At 47.1% G+C, this 15,595-nt stretch overlaps 1 protein-coding gene across 7 annotated transcripts in view; it reads left to right on the top strand.

Annotated features, from left to right (window-relative positions):
* Nucleotides 1-211: 211 nt before the first annotated feature.
* LOC110511300 (neural cell adhesion molecule L1.1) overlaps nt 212-15,595 on the top strand; it is a 115,239-nt gene continuing 99,855 nt past the window's right edge. For 3 of the 7 annotated variants that reach the window (XM_090185615.1, XM_090185614.1, XM_090185612.1), the window contains exon 1: nt 308-519. The gene's annotated coding sequence lies outside the window, so the exon portion shown is untranslated. Of the gene's footprint in view, nt 520-15,595 lie in introns of all 7 variants that reach the window. The other 4 variants (XM_090185616.1, XM_090185613.1, XM_090185618.1 and 1 more) reach the window with 3 other exon arrangements.

Here is a 15,595-nt window from a genome sequence, read left to right as displayed (position 1 = left end):
CATTCTACAGCTTTACCATTCTACAATATCATTCTACAATACCATTCTACTTTACCATTCTAAAATCATCAAAATTACCCCAGTCACAATATAACAACCATCTGAACGATGTTCCCTGAGCAGGTCTCAGAGAGAGAGAGATGAGGGATGGAGAGACAGATATGAGGGCGGGGCAGGGAGGTACCCAGGGGATAACAAAGAAAGAGAGAGAGAGAGATGAGGGAGGGGCAGGGAGGTACCCGGGGGAAAACAGAGAGAGAGAGAGAGAGAGGCCACAATAAAAGGGGTGATGTCATCTCTCCAGAGCAGCGAATGAGAAGCTGGAAGGAGGGAGGAGAGACAGAGAGAAGGTTTGTGTTTTTCTCTATCACTGCAGCATTCTTGCAGAGCAGCCTAAACACGACTCTCAGTAGATAGACAGAGAGAAGACACTGAAGACACATTGGATAGGAGATAAAGAGAGGAAGACAGAAATAGAGTGAGAAGAAAGGGAGAGAGAGAAAGACAGCACCTCCAGAGGTAGGGAACTGGTGGAGAGATGGAGACAATGGCATCATCCCACCATGCTGGGTGTGTGTGTGTGTGTGTGTCAGACAGATAGAGGGATATACTGGTGTCGTGTGTATGTTTAAGTGTGTGTGTCTGGGATGTATTAGGCGTGGGTCTGTCTGTGACACCAGTCTTTTATTCAGTTCTGATATTAAAACACAGGTTAGTTGGTTATATGGATGACAGCTGACACATATATTCACCAGCTGGGACTTACGCTACTATATTTATGGTGCATTAGTCGGCTACATGGCTGACATATATATTCACCAGCTGGGATGCTGGTGAAACACTATAACAGCACTTTCGTAGGTTAACGATTATTGTAGAAAATCTGTTTAACCAAGAGTATGGAGTGATTTCAGTGCCAACAGAAATTCTATTTGAATTGCATAATTTAGAATTTATGTTAGGATATTGAATTTAATATTTTAGAATTTGTAAAGCACAAATTCAGTCATTGAATTCAGAAATTGAAATTGTATTTCATGATTTGAAACTGAATTGAATGAATAATGCATTCAGTTTTCAAATTCAATATCCATGTAATATTTACATATTCATTTTCAATATGGTAGATGTCATTTTCTGTGTTCTTTTAACCTTTATTTAACAAGGAAAGTTCAATAACGGCCTACCCCTGACCAAACCCAAACCCGGACGACACTGGGCAGTGCCTTAGACCGCTGCGTCACTCGGGAGCCCAACTTGGCCCCCATAAGTAGTGCTTATGAAAGTATTATGAAGGCCTTATGAAGCCTGTATCAGCTGAACGTTCTTTAAAGTGGGACCCTATATTTTTAAGGGGACCAAGTTGAATTTTTTGGGACACTCCCTTATAACATGTCTTGCATGGCCTGTGAGCAGATTCTGCTTACATTCTGTTTTCACATGTCTAATGGTTTATTCTGTTGATCCAGCTTTGTACACTCACATTTGTACAACGCAGCCTTCACCCTGCTTACACATGTCTAATATTTAAACTTATATGGATTGTTCTTTCTCCTTCAAAGAGAACAGTATAGCTACTGAGAATCATCAGATGACAGGAAAATCTCCAACATGACATGTTGTGCTGAAGGATGGCTTACTCTCTAAAGTGATGTCGTGTTAGCCACATGCACAGAAGGTCTGGTGGACCAAAGCATCAAACTGATCCTTCATTAGTTAGGGTTAGATTTAAAAACACATTTTAGGAAGATAAATTGTAGAAATTGGCAGTGTTTAGCCATAATTATAACTTTTTGACCATGTTAAGTAGTGACTCCTATAGAATGTAATGGTCCCGCCCACTAAGACCAACTCTGAATGGTTGATGACCTAGGCTGATATGTTCTGTGTGTTCAGTAGCCAACGACGTATGTTTGTTGTTGAACGCTGTTGAACGGTGAAAGCTTAACGAGAGACCTCGGTTTATTGTTTTTGTAAAGCACCAGTGACTCTGTACCAGTACCCCCTGTATATAGCCTCCACATTGACTCTGTACCGGTACCCCCTGTATATAGCCTCCACATTGACTCTGTACCATAATACCCTGTATATAGCCTCCACATTGACTCTGTACCGGTACCCCCTGTATATAGCCTCCACATTGACTCTGTACCGTAATACCCTGTATATAGCCTCCACATTGACTCTGTACCAGTACCCCCTGTATGTAACCTCCACATTGACTCTGTACCGGTACCCCCTGTATATAGCCTCCACATTGACTCTGTACCATAATACCCTGTATATAGCCTCCACATTGACTCTGTACCGGTACCCCCTGTATATAGCCTCCACATTGACTCTGTACTGGTACCCCCTGTATATAGCCTCCACATTGACTCTGTACCGTAATACCCTGTATATAGCCTCCACATTGACTCTGTACTGGTACCCCCTGTATATAGCCTCCACATTGACTCTGTACCGGTACCCCCTGTATATAGCCTCCACATTGACTCTGTACCATAATACCCTGTATATAGCCTCCATATTGACTCTGTACCATAATACCCTGTATATAGCCTCCACATTGACTCTGTACCGGTACCCCCTGTATATAGCCTCCACATAGACTCTGTACCGTAACACCCTGTATATAGCCTCCACATTGACTCTGTACCGGTACCCCTGTATATAGCCTCCACATTGACTCTGTACCGGTACCCCCTGTATATAGCCTCCACATTGACTCTGTACCGGTACCCCCTGTATATAGCCTCCACATTGACTCTGTACCATAATACCCTGTATATAGCCTCCACATTGACTCTGTACCATAATACCCTGTATATAGCCTCCACATTGACTCTGAACCGTAACACCCTGTATATAGCCTCCACATTGACTCTGTACCATAATACCCTGTATATAGCCTCGTTATTGGTATTTTATTGTGTAACTTTTTATATATTTTTTTACTTAAGCTTATTTGGTAAATACTTTCTTAACTCTTCTTGAACTGCACTAAAGTGGCCAAATAACTCTTTAAAATGAAGTACATTAATCCGAATAAATAACTGGTGTAGAGCCTAACATGCATACAAATCAAATCACATTTTATTGGTCACATGCACAGAGAGGCAGAGGTCACTTTAGGGTTAGGGTTACAAGGAAGAGAGGGGGAGGTCACTAGGGTTAGGGTTACAAGGAAGAGAGGGGGAGGTCACTAGGGTTACAAGGGTTACAAGGAAGAGAGGGAGAGGTCACTTGAGGGTTATAAGGAAGAGAGGGAGAGGTCACTAGGGTTACAAGGAAGAGAGGGAGAGATCACTTGAGGGTTATAAGGAAGAGAGGGAGAGATCACTTGAGGGTTATAAGGAAGAGAGGGAGAGGTCAATTTAGGGTTAGAAGGAAGAGGGTGAGAGGTCACTAGGGTTACATGGAAGAGAGGGAGAGGTCACTAGGGTTACATGGAAGAGAGGGAGGGGTCACTAGGGTTACATGGAAGAGAGTGAGAGGTCACTTTAGGGTTAGAAGGAAGAGAAGGAGAGGTCACTGTAGGGTTAGAAGGAAGTGAGTGAGAGGTCACGTTAGGGTTAGAAGGAAGAGAGGGAGAGGTCACTTTAGGGTTAGAAGGAAGAGAGGGAGAGGTCACTTGAGGGTTATAAGGAAGAGAGGGAGAGGTCACTTTAGGGTTATAAGGAAGAGAGGGAGAGGTCACTTGAGGGTTATAAGGAAGAGAGGGAGAGGTCACTTTAGGGTTAGAAGGAAGAGAGGGAGAGGTCACTTGAGGGTTATAAGGAAGAGAGGGAGAGGTCACTTTAGGGTTATAAGGAAGAGAGGGAGAGAACACTTTAGGGTTATAAGGAAGAGAAGGAGAAGTCACTTTAGGGTTAGAAGGAAGAGAGGGAGAGGTCACTAGGGTTACAAGGAAGAGAGGGAGAGGTAACTTTAGGGTTACAAGGAAGAGAGGGAGAGGTCACTTTAGGGTTAGAAGGAAGAGAGGGAGAGGTCACTTTAGGGTTAGAAGGAAGAGAGGGAGAGGTCACTAGGGTTACATGGCAGAGAGGGAGGGGTCACTAGGGTTAGGGTGAGAAGGAAGAGAAGGAGAGGTCACTTTAGGGTTAGAAGGAAGTGAGGGAGAGGTCACTTTAGGGTTAGAAGGAAGAGAGGGAGAGGTCACTTTAGGGTTAGAAGGAAGAGGGTGAGAGGTCACTAGGGTTACATGGAAGACAGGGAGGGGTCACTAGGGTTGCATGGAAGAGGGGGAGGAGTCACTAGGGTTACATGGAAGAGAGTGAGAGGTCACTTTAGGGTTAGAAAGAAGAGAACGAGAGGTCACTGTAGGGTTAGAAGGAAGAGAAGGAGAGGGCACTTTAGAACACTTTGTTGGTGATTCAAAATTAAACCATGTGTCATACACAGGTGTTATTAGTCCTGAACAGGCAGTGGCTCGGGTGGTTGTTGTCCTTGATGATCTTTAAGGCCTTCCTGTGACATCGGGTGGTGTAGGTGTCCTGGAGGGCAGGTAGTTTGCCCCCGGTGATGCGTTGTGCAGACCTCACTACCCTATGGAGAGCCTTACGGATGTGGGCGGAGCAGTTGCCCTACCAGGTGTTGATACAGCCCGACAGGATGCTCTCAATTGTGCATCTGTAGAAGTTTGTGAGTGCTTTTGGAAACAAACCAAATATCTTCAGCCTCCTGAGGTGAAGAGGCGCTGCTGCACCTTCTTCACCACGCTGTCTGTGTGGGTGGACCAAATCAGTTTGTCTGATGTGTACGCCGAGGAACTTGAAACGTATTACCCTCTCCACTACTGTCCCATCGATGTGAACAGGGGAGTTCTCCCTCTGCTGTTTCCTGAAGTCCACGATCATCTCCTTTGTTTTGCTGACGTTGAGTGTGAGGTTATTTTCCTGACACCACACTCCAAGGGCCCTCACCTCCTCCCTGTAGGCCGTCTCGTCGTTGTTGGTAATCAAGCCTACCACTGTAGTGTCGTCTGCAAACTTGACGATTGTGTTGGAGGCGTGCGTGGCCACGCAGTCGTGGGTGAACAGGGAGTACAGGAGAGGGCTCAGAAAGCACCCTTGTGGGGCCCCAGTGTTGAGGATCAGCGGGGTGGAGATGTTGTTACCTACCCTCACCACCTGGGGGCGGCCCGTCAGGAAGTCCAGTACCCAGTTGCACAGGGTGGGGTCGAGACCCAGGGTCTCAAGCTTAATGATGAGTTTGGAGGGTACTATGGTGTTGAATTCTGAGCTGTAGTCGATGAACAGCATTCTCACATAGGTATTCCTCTTGTCCAGATGGGTTAGGGCAGTGTGGTTGCGTCGTCTGTGGACCTATTTGGGCGGTAAGCAAAATGTAGTGGATCTAGGGTGTCAGGTAGGGTGGAGGTGATATGATCCTTGACTAGTCTCTCAAAGCACTTCGTGATGACGGAAGTGAGTGCCACGGGGCGGTAGTCGTTTAGCTCAGTTACCTTAGCTTTCTAGGGAACAGGAACAATGGTGGCCCTCTTGAAGCATGTGGGAACAACAGACTGGGATAGGGATTGATTGAATATGTCCGTAAACACACCAGCCTACTGGTCATGCTCTGAGGGCGCGGCTGGGGATGCCGTCTGGAAGCTCCCGCGTTCATGTCTGTTCGAAGCTGGTCCGACCAATCTTATTCAATGCTTCGAACATGTGGCCTGGGATATGTTCCGCATTGCGTCAAACAACAACCTTGACGATTACGCTGAGTCGGTGAGCGAGTTTATTAGCAAGTGCATCTGCGATGTCGTACCCACAGCAACTATTAAAACATTCCCAAACCAGAAACCGATGGCAGCATTCGCGCGATTCTGAAAGCGCGAACCACTGCTTTTAATCAGGGCAAGGTGACCGGAAACATGACCGAATACAAACAGTGTAGCTATTCCCTCCAATGCAATCAAACAAGCTAAGTGTCAGTATAGAGACAAATTAAAGTCGCAATTCAACGGCTCAGACCCAAGAGGTATGTGGCAGTGTTTACAGTCAATCACGGATTACATAAAGAAAACCAGCCCCGTCGCGGACCAGGATGTCTTGCTCCCAGACAGACTAAACAACTTCTTTGCTCGCTTTGAGGACAATACAGTGCCACTGACACGGCCTGCTACCAAAACCTGCGGACTCTCCTTCACTGCAGCCGACGTGAGGAAAACATTTAAACGTGTCAACCCTCGCAAGGCTGCAGGCCCAGACGGCATCCCCAGCCGCGCCCTCAGAGCATGACCAGTAGGCTGGTGTGTTTACGGACATATTCAATCAATCCCTATCCCTGTTTTCGTTTCTGTCTACAGGGTGGGAGCAACAAAATGGAGTCGTGGTCAGCTTTTATTGGTCCTGGTCCATCCAGTTGTTGTTGGTCCTGGTCCAGCCAGGTGTTGTTGGTCCTGGTCCAGCCAGGTGTTGTTGGTCCTGATCCAGCCAGGTGTTGTTGGTCCTGGTTCATCCAGGTGTTGTTGGTCCTGGTCCAGCAAGGTGTTGTTGGTCCTGTTTCATCAATGTGTTGTTGGTCCTGGTTCATCAATATGTTGTTGGTCCTGGTCCATCCAGGTGTTGTTGGTCCTGGTCCATCCAGGTGTTGTTGGTCCTGGTCCATCCAGGTGTTGTTGGTCCTGTTCCATCAATATGTTGTTGGTCCTGGTTCATCAATATGTTGTTGGTCCTGGTCCATCCAGGTGTTGTTGGTCCTGGTCCATCCAGATGTTGTTGGTCCTGGTCCATCCAGGTGTTGTTGGTCCTGGTCCATCCAGGTGTTGTTGGTCCTGGTCCATCCAGGTGTTGTTGGTCCTGGTCCATCAATATGTTGTTGGTCCTGGTCCATCCAGGTGTTGTTGGTCCTGGTCCATCCAGGTGTTGTTGGTCCTGGTCCATCAATATGTTGTTGGTCCTGTTCCATCAATATGTTGTTGGTCCTGTTCCATCAATATGTTGTTGGTCGTGTTCCATCAATATGTTGTTGGTCCTGGTCCATCCAGGTGTTGTTGGTCCTGTTCCATCAATATGTTGTTGGTCCTGTTCCATCCATATGTTGTTGGTCCTGGTCCATCCAGGTGTTGTTGGTCCTGGTCCATCAAGGTGTTGTTGGTCCTGGTCCATCAAGGTGTTGTTGGTCCTGGTCCATCAATATGTTGTTGGTCCTGGTTCATCAATATGTTGTTGGTCCTGGTCCATCAATATGTTGTTGGTCCTGGTCCATGAATATGTTGTTGGTCCTGGTCCATCCAGGTGTTGTTGGTCCTGGTCCATCAATATGTTGTTGGTCCTGGTCCATCAATATGTTGTTGGTCCTGTTCCATCAATATGTTGTTGGTCCTGGTTCATCAATATGTTGTTGGTCCTGGTTCATCCAGGTGTTGTTGGTCCTGGTCCATCTAGGTGTTGTTGGTCCTGGTCCATCCAGGTGTTGTTGGTCCTGGTCCATCAATACGTTGTTGGTCCAGGTCCATCCAGGTGTTGTTGGTCCTGTTCCATCAATATGTTGTTGGTCCTGGTTCATCAATATGTTGTTGGTCCTGGTTCATCAATATGTTGTTGGTCCTGGTCCAGCCAGGTGTTGTTGGTCCTGGTCCATCCAGGTGTTGTTGGTCTTGGTCCTTCCAGGGGTTGTTGGTCCTGGTCCATCCAGGTGTTGTTGGTCCTGGTCCATCCAGGTGTTGTTGGTCCTGGTCCATCCAGCTGTTGTTGGTCCTGGTTCATCAATGTGTTGTTGGTCCTGGTCCATCCAGGTGTTGTTGGTCCTGTTCCATCAATGTGTTGTTGGTCCTGGTCCATCAATATGTTGTTGGTCCTGGTCCATCAATATGTTGTTGGTCCTGGTTCATCGATATGTTGTTGGTCCTGTTCCATCAATATGTTGTTGGTCCTGGTCGAGCCAGGTGTTGTTGGTCCTGGTTCATCAATATGTTGTTGGTCCTGGTCCATCAATATGTTGTTGGTCCTGGTCCATCCAGGTGTTGTTTGTCCTGGTCCATCAATATGTTGTTGGTCCTGGTCCATCAATATGTTGTTGGTCCTGGTCCATCCGGATGTTGTTGGTCCTGGTCCATCCAGGTGTTGTTGGTCCTGGTCCATCCAGGTGTTGTTGGTCCTGGTTCATCAATGTGTTGTTGGTCCTGGTCCATCCAGGTGTTGTTGGTCCTGTTCCATCAATGTGTTGTTGGTCCTGGTCCATCAATATGTTGTTGGTCCTGGTCCATCAATATGTTGTTGGTCCTGGTTCATCGATATGTTGTTGGTCCTGGTCCATCCAGGTGTTGTTGGTCCTGGTTCATCAATGTGTTGTTGGTCCTGGTCCATCAATATGTTGTTGGTCCTGGTCCATCAATATGTTGTTGGTCCTGGTTCATCGATATGTTGTTGGTCCTGGTCCATCAATATGTTGTTGGTCCTGGTCCATCAATATATTGTTGGTCCTGGTCCATCCAGGTGTTGTTGGTCCTGGTCCATCAATATGTTGTTGGTCCTGGTCCATCCAGGTGTTGTTGGTCCTGGTCCATCCAGGTGTTGTTGGTCCTGGTCCATCCAGGTGTTGTTGGTCCTGTTCCATCAATATGTTGTTGGTCCTGGTTCATCAATATGTTGTTGGTCCTGGTCCATCCAGGTGTTGTTGGTCCTGGTCCATCAATATGTTGTTGGTCCTGGTCCATTAAGGTGTTGTTGGTCCTGGTCCATCCAGGTGTTGTTGGTCCTGGTCCATCCAGGTGTTGTTGGTCCTGGTCCATCCAGGTGTTGGTCCTGGTTCATCAATATGTTGTTGGTCCTGGTCCATCAATATGTTGTTGGTCCTGGTCCATCCAGGTGTTGGTCCTGGTTCATCACTATGTTGTTGGTCCTGGTCCATCAATATGTTGTTGGTCCTGGTCCATAAATATGTTGTTGGTCCTGGTCCATCCAGGTGTTGTTGGTCCTGGTTCATCAATTTGTTGTTGGTCCTGGTTAATCAATATGTTGTTGGTCCTGATTCATCAATATGTTGTTGGTCCTGGTCCATCAATATGTTGTTGGTCCTGGTTCATCAATATGTTGTTGGTCCTGGTCCATCCAGGTGTTGTTGGTCCTGGTTCATCAATATGTTGTTGGTCCTGGTCCATCTAGGTGTTGTTGGTCCTGGTTCATCAATATGTTGTTGGTCCTGGTCCATCCAGGTGTTGTTGGTCCTGGTCCATCCAGGTGTTGTTGGTCCTGGTCCATCCAGGTGTTGTTGGTCCTGTTCCATCAATATGTTGTTGGTCCTGGTTCATCAATATGTTGTTGGTCCTGGTCCATCCAGGTGTTGTTGGTCCTGGTCCATCCAGGTGTTGTTGGTCCTGGTCCATTAAGGTGTTGTTGGTCCTGGTCCATATAGGTGTTGTTGGTCCTGGTTCATCAATATGTTGTTGGTCCTGGTCCATCAATATGTTGTTGGTCCTGGTACATCAATATGTTGTTGGTCCTGGTCCATCCAGGTGTTGGTCCTGGTTCATCACTATGTTGTTGGTCCTGGTCCATCCAGGTGTTGTTTGTCCTGGTCCATCCAGGTGTTGTTGGTCCTGGTCCATCCAGGTGTTGTTGGTCCTGGTCCATCCAGGTGTTGTTGGTCCTGGTCCATCCAGAGGTTGTTGGTCCTGGTTAATCCAGGTGTTGTTGGTCCTGGTCCATCAATATGTTGTTGGTCCAAGTCCATCCAGGTGTTGTTGGTCCTGGTCCATCCAGGTGTTGTTGGTCCTGGTCCATCCAGTCCTGTTCCATCAATATGTTGTTGGTCCTGGTTCATCAATATGTTGTTGGTCCTGTTCCATCCAGGTGTTGTTGGTCCTGGTCCATCAATATGTTGTTGGTCCTGGTCCATCAATATGTTGTTGGTCCTGGTTCATCAATATGTTGTTGGTCCTGGTTCATCAATATGTTGTTGTTCCTGGTCCATCCAGGTATTGTTGGTCCTGGTCCATCAATATGTTGTTGGTCCTGGTTCATCAATATGTTGTTGGTCCTGGTTCATCAATATGTCGTTGGTCCTGGTCCATCAATATGTTGTTGGTCCTGGTCCATCAATATGCTGTTGGTCCTGGTCCATCAATATGTTGTTGGTCCTGGTCCATCAATATGTTGTTTGTCTGGTACATCAATATGTTGTTGGTCCTGGTCCATCAATATGCTGTTGGTCCTGGTCCATCAATATGTTGTTGGTCCTGGTCCATCAATATGTTGTTGGTCCTGGTCCATCAATATGTTGTTGGTCCTGGTCCATCAATATGTTGTTGGTCCTGGTTCATCACTATGTTGTTGGTCCTGGTCCATCAATATGTTGTTGGTCCTGGTCCATCAATATGATGTTGGTCCTGGTCCATCCAGGTGTTGTTGGTCCTGGTTCATCAATTTGTTGTTGGTCCTGGTTCATCAATATGTTGTTGGTCCTGGTTCATCAATATGTTGTTGGTCCTGGTTCATCAATATGTTGTTGGTCCTGGTCCAACCAGGTGTTGTTGGTCCTGGTCCATCAATAAGTTGTTGGTCCTGGTCCATCCAGGTGTTGTTGGTCCTGGTTCATCAATATGTTGTTGGTCCTGGTCCATCTAGGTGTTGTTGGTCCGGGTTCATCAATATGTTGTTGGTCCTGGTCCATCCAGGTGTTGTTGGTCCTGGTCCATCCAGGTGTTGTTGGTCCTGTTCCATCAATATGTTGTTGGTCCTGGTTCATCAATATGTTGTTGGTCCTGGTCCATCCAGGTGTTGTTGGTCCTGGTCCATCAATATGTTGTTGGTCCTGGTCCATCCAGGTGTTGTTGGTCCTGGTCCATCCAGGTGTTGTTGGTCCTGGTCCATCCAGGTGTTGTTGGTCCTGGTCCATCCAGGTGTTGTTGGTCCTGGTTCATCAATATGTTGTTGGTCCTGGTCCATCCAGGTGTTGTTGGTCCTGGTCCATCAATATGTTGTTGGTCCTGGTCCATCCAGGTGTTGGTCCTGGTTCATCACTATGTTGTTGGTCCTGGTCCATCAAAATGTTGTTGGTCCTGGTCCATCAATATGTTGTTGGTCCTGGTCCATCCAGGTGTTGTTGGTCCTGGTTCATCAATTTGTTGTTGGTCCTGGTTCATCAATATGTTGTTGGTCCTGGTTCATCAATATGTTGTTGGTCCTGGTCCATCAATATGTTGTTGGTCCTGGTTCATCAATATGTTGTTGGTCCTGGTTCATCAATATGTTGTTGGTCCTGGTTCATCAATATGTTGTTGGTCCTGGTCCATCCAGGTGTTGATGGTCCTGGTTCATCAATATGTTGTTGGTCCTGGTCCATCTAGGTGTTGTTGGTCCTGGTTCATCAATATGTTGTTGGTCCTGTTCCATCCAGGTGTTGTTGGTCCTGGTCCATCCAGGTGTTGTTGGTCCTGGTCCATCCAGGTGTTGTTGGTCCTGTTCCATCAATATGTTGTTGGTCCTGGTTCATCAATATGTTGTTGGTCCTGGTCCATCCAGGTTTTGTTGGTCCTGGTCCGTCAATATGTTGTTGGTCCTGGTCCATCCAGGTGTTGTTGGTCCTGGTCCATCCAGGTGTTGTTGGTCCTGGTCCATCCAGGTGTTGTTGGTCCTGGTCCATCCAGGTGTTGGTCCTGGTTCATCAATATGTTGTTGGTCCTGGTACATCAATATGTTGTTGGTCCTGGTCCTTCAATATGTTGTTGGTCCTGGTCCATCCAGGTGTTGTTGGTCCTGGTTCATCAATTTGTTGTTGGTCCTGGTTCATCAATATGTTGTTGGTCCTGGTTCATCAATATGTTGTTGGTCCTGGTTCATCAATATGTTGTTGGTCCTGGTCCATCAATATGTTGTTGGTCCTGGTCCATCCAGGTGTTGTTGGTCCTGGTTCATCAATATGTTGTTGGTCCTGGTCCATCTAGGTGTTGTTGGTCCTGGTTCATCAATATGTTGTTGGTCCTGGTCCATCCAGGTTTTGTTGGTCCTGGTCCATCCAGGTGTTGTTGGTCCTGGACCATCCAGGTGTTGTTGGTCCTGTTCCATCAATATGTTGTTGGTCCTGGTTCATCAATATGTTGTTGGTCCTGGTCCATCCAGGTGTTGTTGGTCCTGGTTCATCAATATGTTGTTGGTCCTGGTCCATCCAGGTGTTGTTGGTCCTGGTCCATCCAGGTGTTGTTGGTCCTGGTCCATCCAGGTGTTGTTGGTCCTGGTCAATCCAGGTGTTGGTCCTGGTTCATCAATATGTTGTTGGTCCTGGTCCATCAATATGTTGTTGGTCCTGGTCCATCAATATGTTGTTGGTCCTGGTTCATCACTATGTTGTTGGTCCTGGTCCATCAATATGTTGTTGGTCCTGGTCCATCAATATGTTGTTGGTCCTGGTCCATCCAGGTGTTGTTGGTCCTGGTTCATCAATTTGTTGTTGGTCCTGGTTCATCAATATGTTGTTGGTCCTGGTTCATCAATATGTTGTTGGTCCTGGTCCATCAATATGTTGTTGGTCCTGGTCCATCCAGGTTTTGTTGGTCCTGGTTCATCAATATGTTGTTGGTCCTGGTCCATCCAGGTGTTGTTGGTCCTGGTTCATCAATATGTTGTTGGTCCTGGTCCATCTAGGTGTTGTTGGTCCTGGTTCATCAATATGTTGTTGGTCCTGGTCCATCCAGGTGTTGTTGGTCCTGGTCCATCCAGGTGTTGTTGGTCCTGGTCCATCCAGGTGTTGTTGGTGCTGTTCCATCAATATGTTGTTGGTCCTGGTTCATTAATATGTTGTTGGTCCTGGTCCATCCAGGTGTTGTTGGTCCTGGTCCATCCAGGTGTTGTTGGTCCTGGTCCATCCAGGTGTTGTTGGTCCTGGTCCATCAATATGTTGTTGGTCCTGGTCCATCCAGGTGTTGTTGGTCCTGGTCCATCCAGGTGTTGTTGGTCCTGGTCCATCCAGGTGTTGTTGGTCCTGGTCCATCCAGGTGTTGGTCCTGGTTCATCAATATGTTGTTGGTCCTGGTCCATCAATATGTTGTTGGTCCTGGTCCATCCAGGTGTTGGTCCTGGTTCATCACTATGTTGTTGGTCCTGGTCCATCAATATGTTGTTGGTCCTGGTCCATCAATATGTTGTTGGTCCTGGTCCATCCAGGTGTTGTTGGTCCTGGTCCATCCAGGTGTTGGTCCTGGTTCATCAATATGTTGTTGGTCCTGGTCCATCAATATGTTGTTGGTCCTGGTCCATCAATATGTTGTTGGTCCTGGTCCATCCAGGTCTTGGTCCTGGTTCATCAATATGTTGTTGGTCCTGGTCCATCAATATGTTGTTGGTCCTGGTCCATCAATATGTTGTTGGTCCTGGTCCATCAATATGTTGTTGGTCCTGGTCCATCCAGGTGTTGTTGGTCCTGGTCCATCCTGGTGTTGTTGGTCCTGTTCCATCAATATGTTGTTGGTCCTGGTCCATCAATATGTTGTTGGTCCTGGTCCATCAATATGTTGTTGGTCCTGGTCCATCCAGGTCTTGGTCCTGGTTCATCAATATGTTGTTGGTCCTGGTCCATCCAGGTGTTGTTGGTCCTGGTCCATCAATATGTTGTTGGTCCTGGTCCATCCAGGTGTTGTTGGTCCTGGTCCATCCAGGTGTTGTTGGTCCTGGTCCATCCAGGTGTTGGTCCTGGTTCATCAATATGTTGTTGGTCCTGGTCCATCAATATGTTGTTGGTCCTGGTCCATCCAGGTCTTGGTCCTGGTTCATCAATATGTTGTTGGTCCTGGTCCATCCAGGTGTTGTTGGTCCTGGTCCATCAATATGTTGTTGGTCCTGGTCCATCCAGGTGTTGTTGGTCCTGGTCCATCCAGGTGTTGTTGGTCCTGGTCCATCCAGGTGTTGGTCCTGGTTCATCAATATGTTGTTGGTCCTGGTCCATCAATATGTTGTTGGTCCTAGCACTCCCTAGGTGCCTTCCCCTTCACCCCTGGGAACAAATGAAACATAATATTAAACAATTTCATAAACAAACTAAGAAACAAAGGACATCAAATAAGCTCTATCTGATAATGCAACAAACGAACACAGTACATAGCAACTGCTTGTATCGCTCTCAGAAACAACAAACATAACATGACCCTCAGCCTGCAGCCTCCTCTCTCAGCCATGATCTCTCTAAATCACAATCAATCTTTCTGCAATCTATATCTCTGCAATGACCTCTCTTCTGAACAGAACACTGGCTTTTATATAGCCTCAGAAGTAATGGGTAATTGGAGACAGCTGCGTCTTGACGAGTGGGCGGGGTCAGCTCTCCAATTAGCCATGGAGTCGACCAATCAGCTGCTTGGGGAGAATTCAGGAATCCGTCTCCTGAAACACACTCAAATACACAAGCTATAACACAGAAACTGGGGAACGTAACACCTGGTCTAACCAGGAGTTGTTGGTCCTTGTCCATCCAGGTGGAAAGGTTGGACAGGTAAAGGTCAACTAAGGAATATGACATCATCATACACAGCAGGGTGACTTCCTGCTTGCAGACATCATCATCATCATCATCATCAGCAGCAGCAGCAACATAATCATAATTTCTAAAAATGTTTTACCTTTATTTAACTAGGCAAGCCAGTTAAGAATAAATTCTTATTTTCAATGACGGCCTAGGAACAGTGGGTTAACTGCCTTGTTTAGGGGAACAGTGGGTTAACTGCCTTGTTTAGGGGAACAGTGGGTTAACTGCCTTGTTCAGGGGAACAGTGGGTTAACTGCCTTGTTTAGGGGAACAGTGGGTTAACTGCCTTGTTTAGGGGAACAGTGGGTTAACTGCCTTGTTCAGGGGAACAGTGGGTTAACTGCCTTGTTCAGGGGAACAGTGGGTTAAACTCCCTTGTTCAGGGGAACAGTGAGTTAACTGCCTTGTTCAGGGGAACAGTGGGTTAAACTGCCTTGTTCAGGGGAACAGTGGGTTAACTGCCTTGTTCAGGGGAACAGTGGGTTAACTGCCTTGTTCAGGGGAATAGTGGGTTAACTGCCTTGTTCAGGGGAACAGTGGGTTAACTGCCTTGTTCAGGGGAACAGTGGGTTAACTGCCTTGTTCAGGGGAACAGTGAGTTAACTGCCTTGTTCAGGGGACCAGTGGTTAACTGCCTTGTTCAGGGGAACAGTGGGTTACCTGCCTTGTTCAGGGGAACAGTGGGTTAACTGCCTTGTTCAGGGGAACAGTGAGTTAACTGCCTTGTTCAGGGGAACAGTGAGTTAACTGCCTTGTTCAGGGGAATAGTGGGTTAACTGCCTTGTTCAGGGGAATAGTGGGTTAACTGCCTTGTTCAGGGGAACAGTGGGTTAACTGCCTTGTTCAGGGGAACAGTGGGTTAACTGCCTTGTTCAGGGGAACAGTGAGTTAACTGCCTTGTTCAGGGGACCAGTGGTTAACTGCCTTGTTCAGGGGAACAGTGGGTTACCTGCCTTGTTCAGGGGAACAGTGGGTTAACTGCCTTGTTCAGGGGAACAGTGAGTTAACTGCCTTGTTCAGGGGAACAGTGAGTTAACTGCCTTGTTCAGGGGAATAGTGGGTTAACTGCCTTGTTCAGGGGAACAGTGGGTTACCTGCCTTGTTCAGGGGAACAGTGGGTTAACTGCCT

The sequence above is a fragment of the Oncorhynchus mykiss genome, chromosome 9 (genome assembly GCF_057628025.1).
Source record: "Oncorhynchus mykiss isolate SJ-2025 chromosome 9, ASM5762802v1, whole genome shotgun sequence".
NCBI classification, from domain to species: Eukaryota; Metazoa; Chordata; class Actinopteri; order Salmoniformes; family Salmonidae; genus Oncorhynchus; species Oncorhynchus mykiss.
The sequence above is the reverse complement of the archived record's forward strand: the minus strand, read 5'-3'. Positions and strand labels throughout refer to the sequence as shown.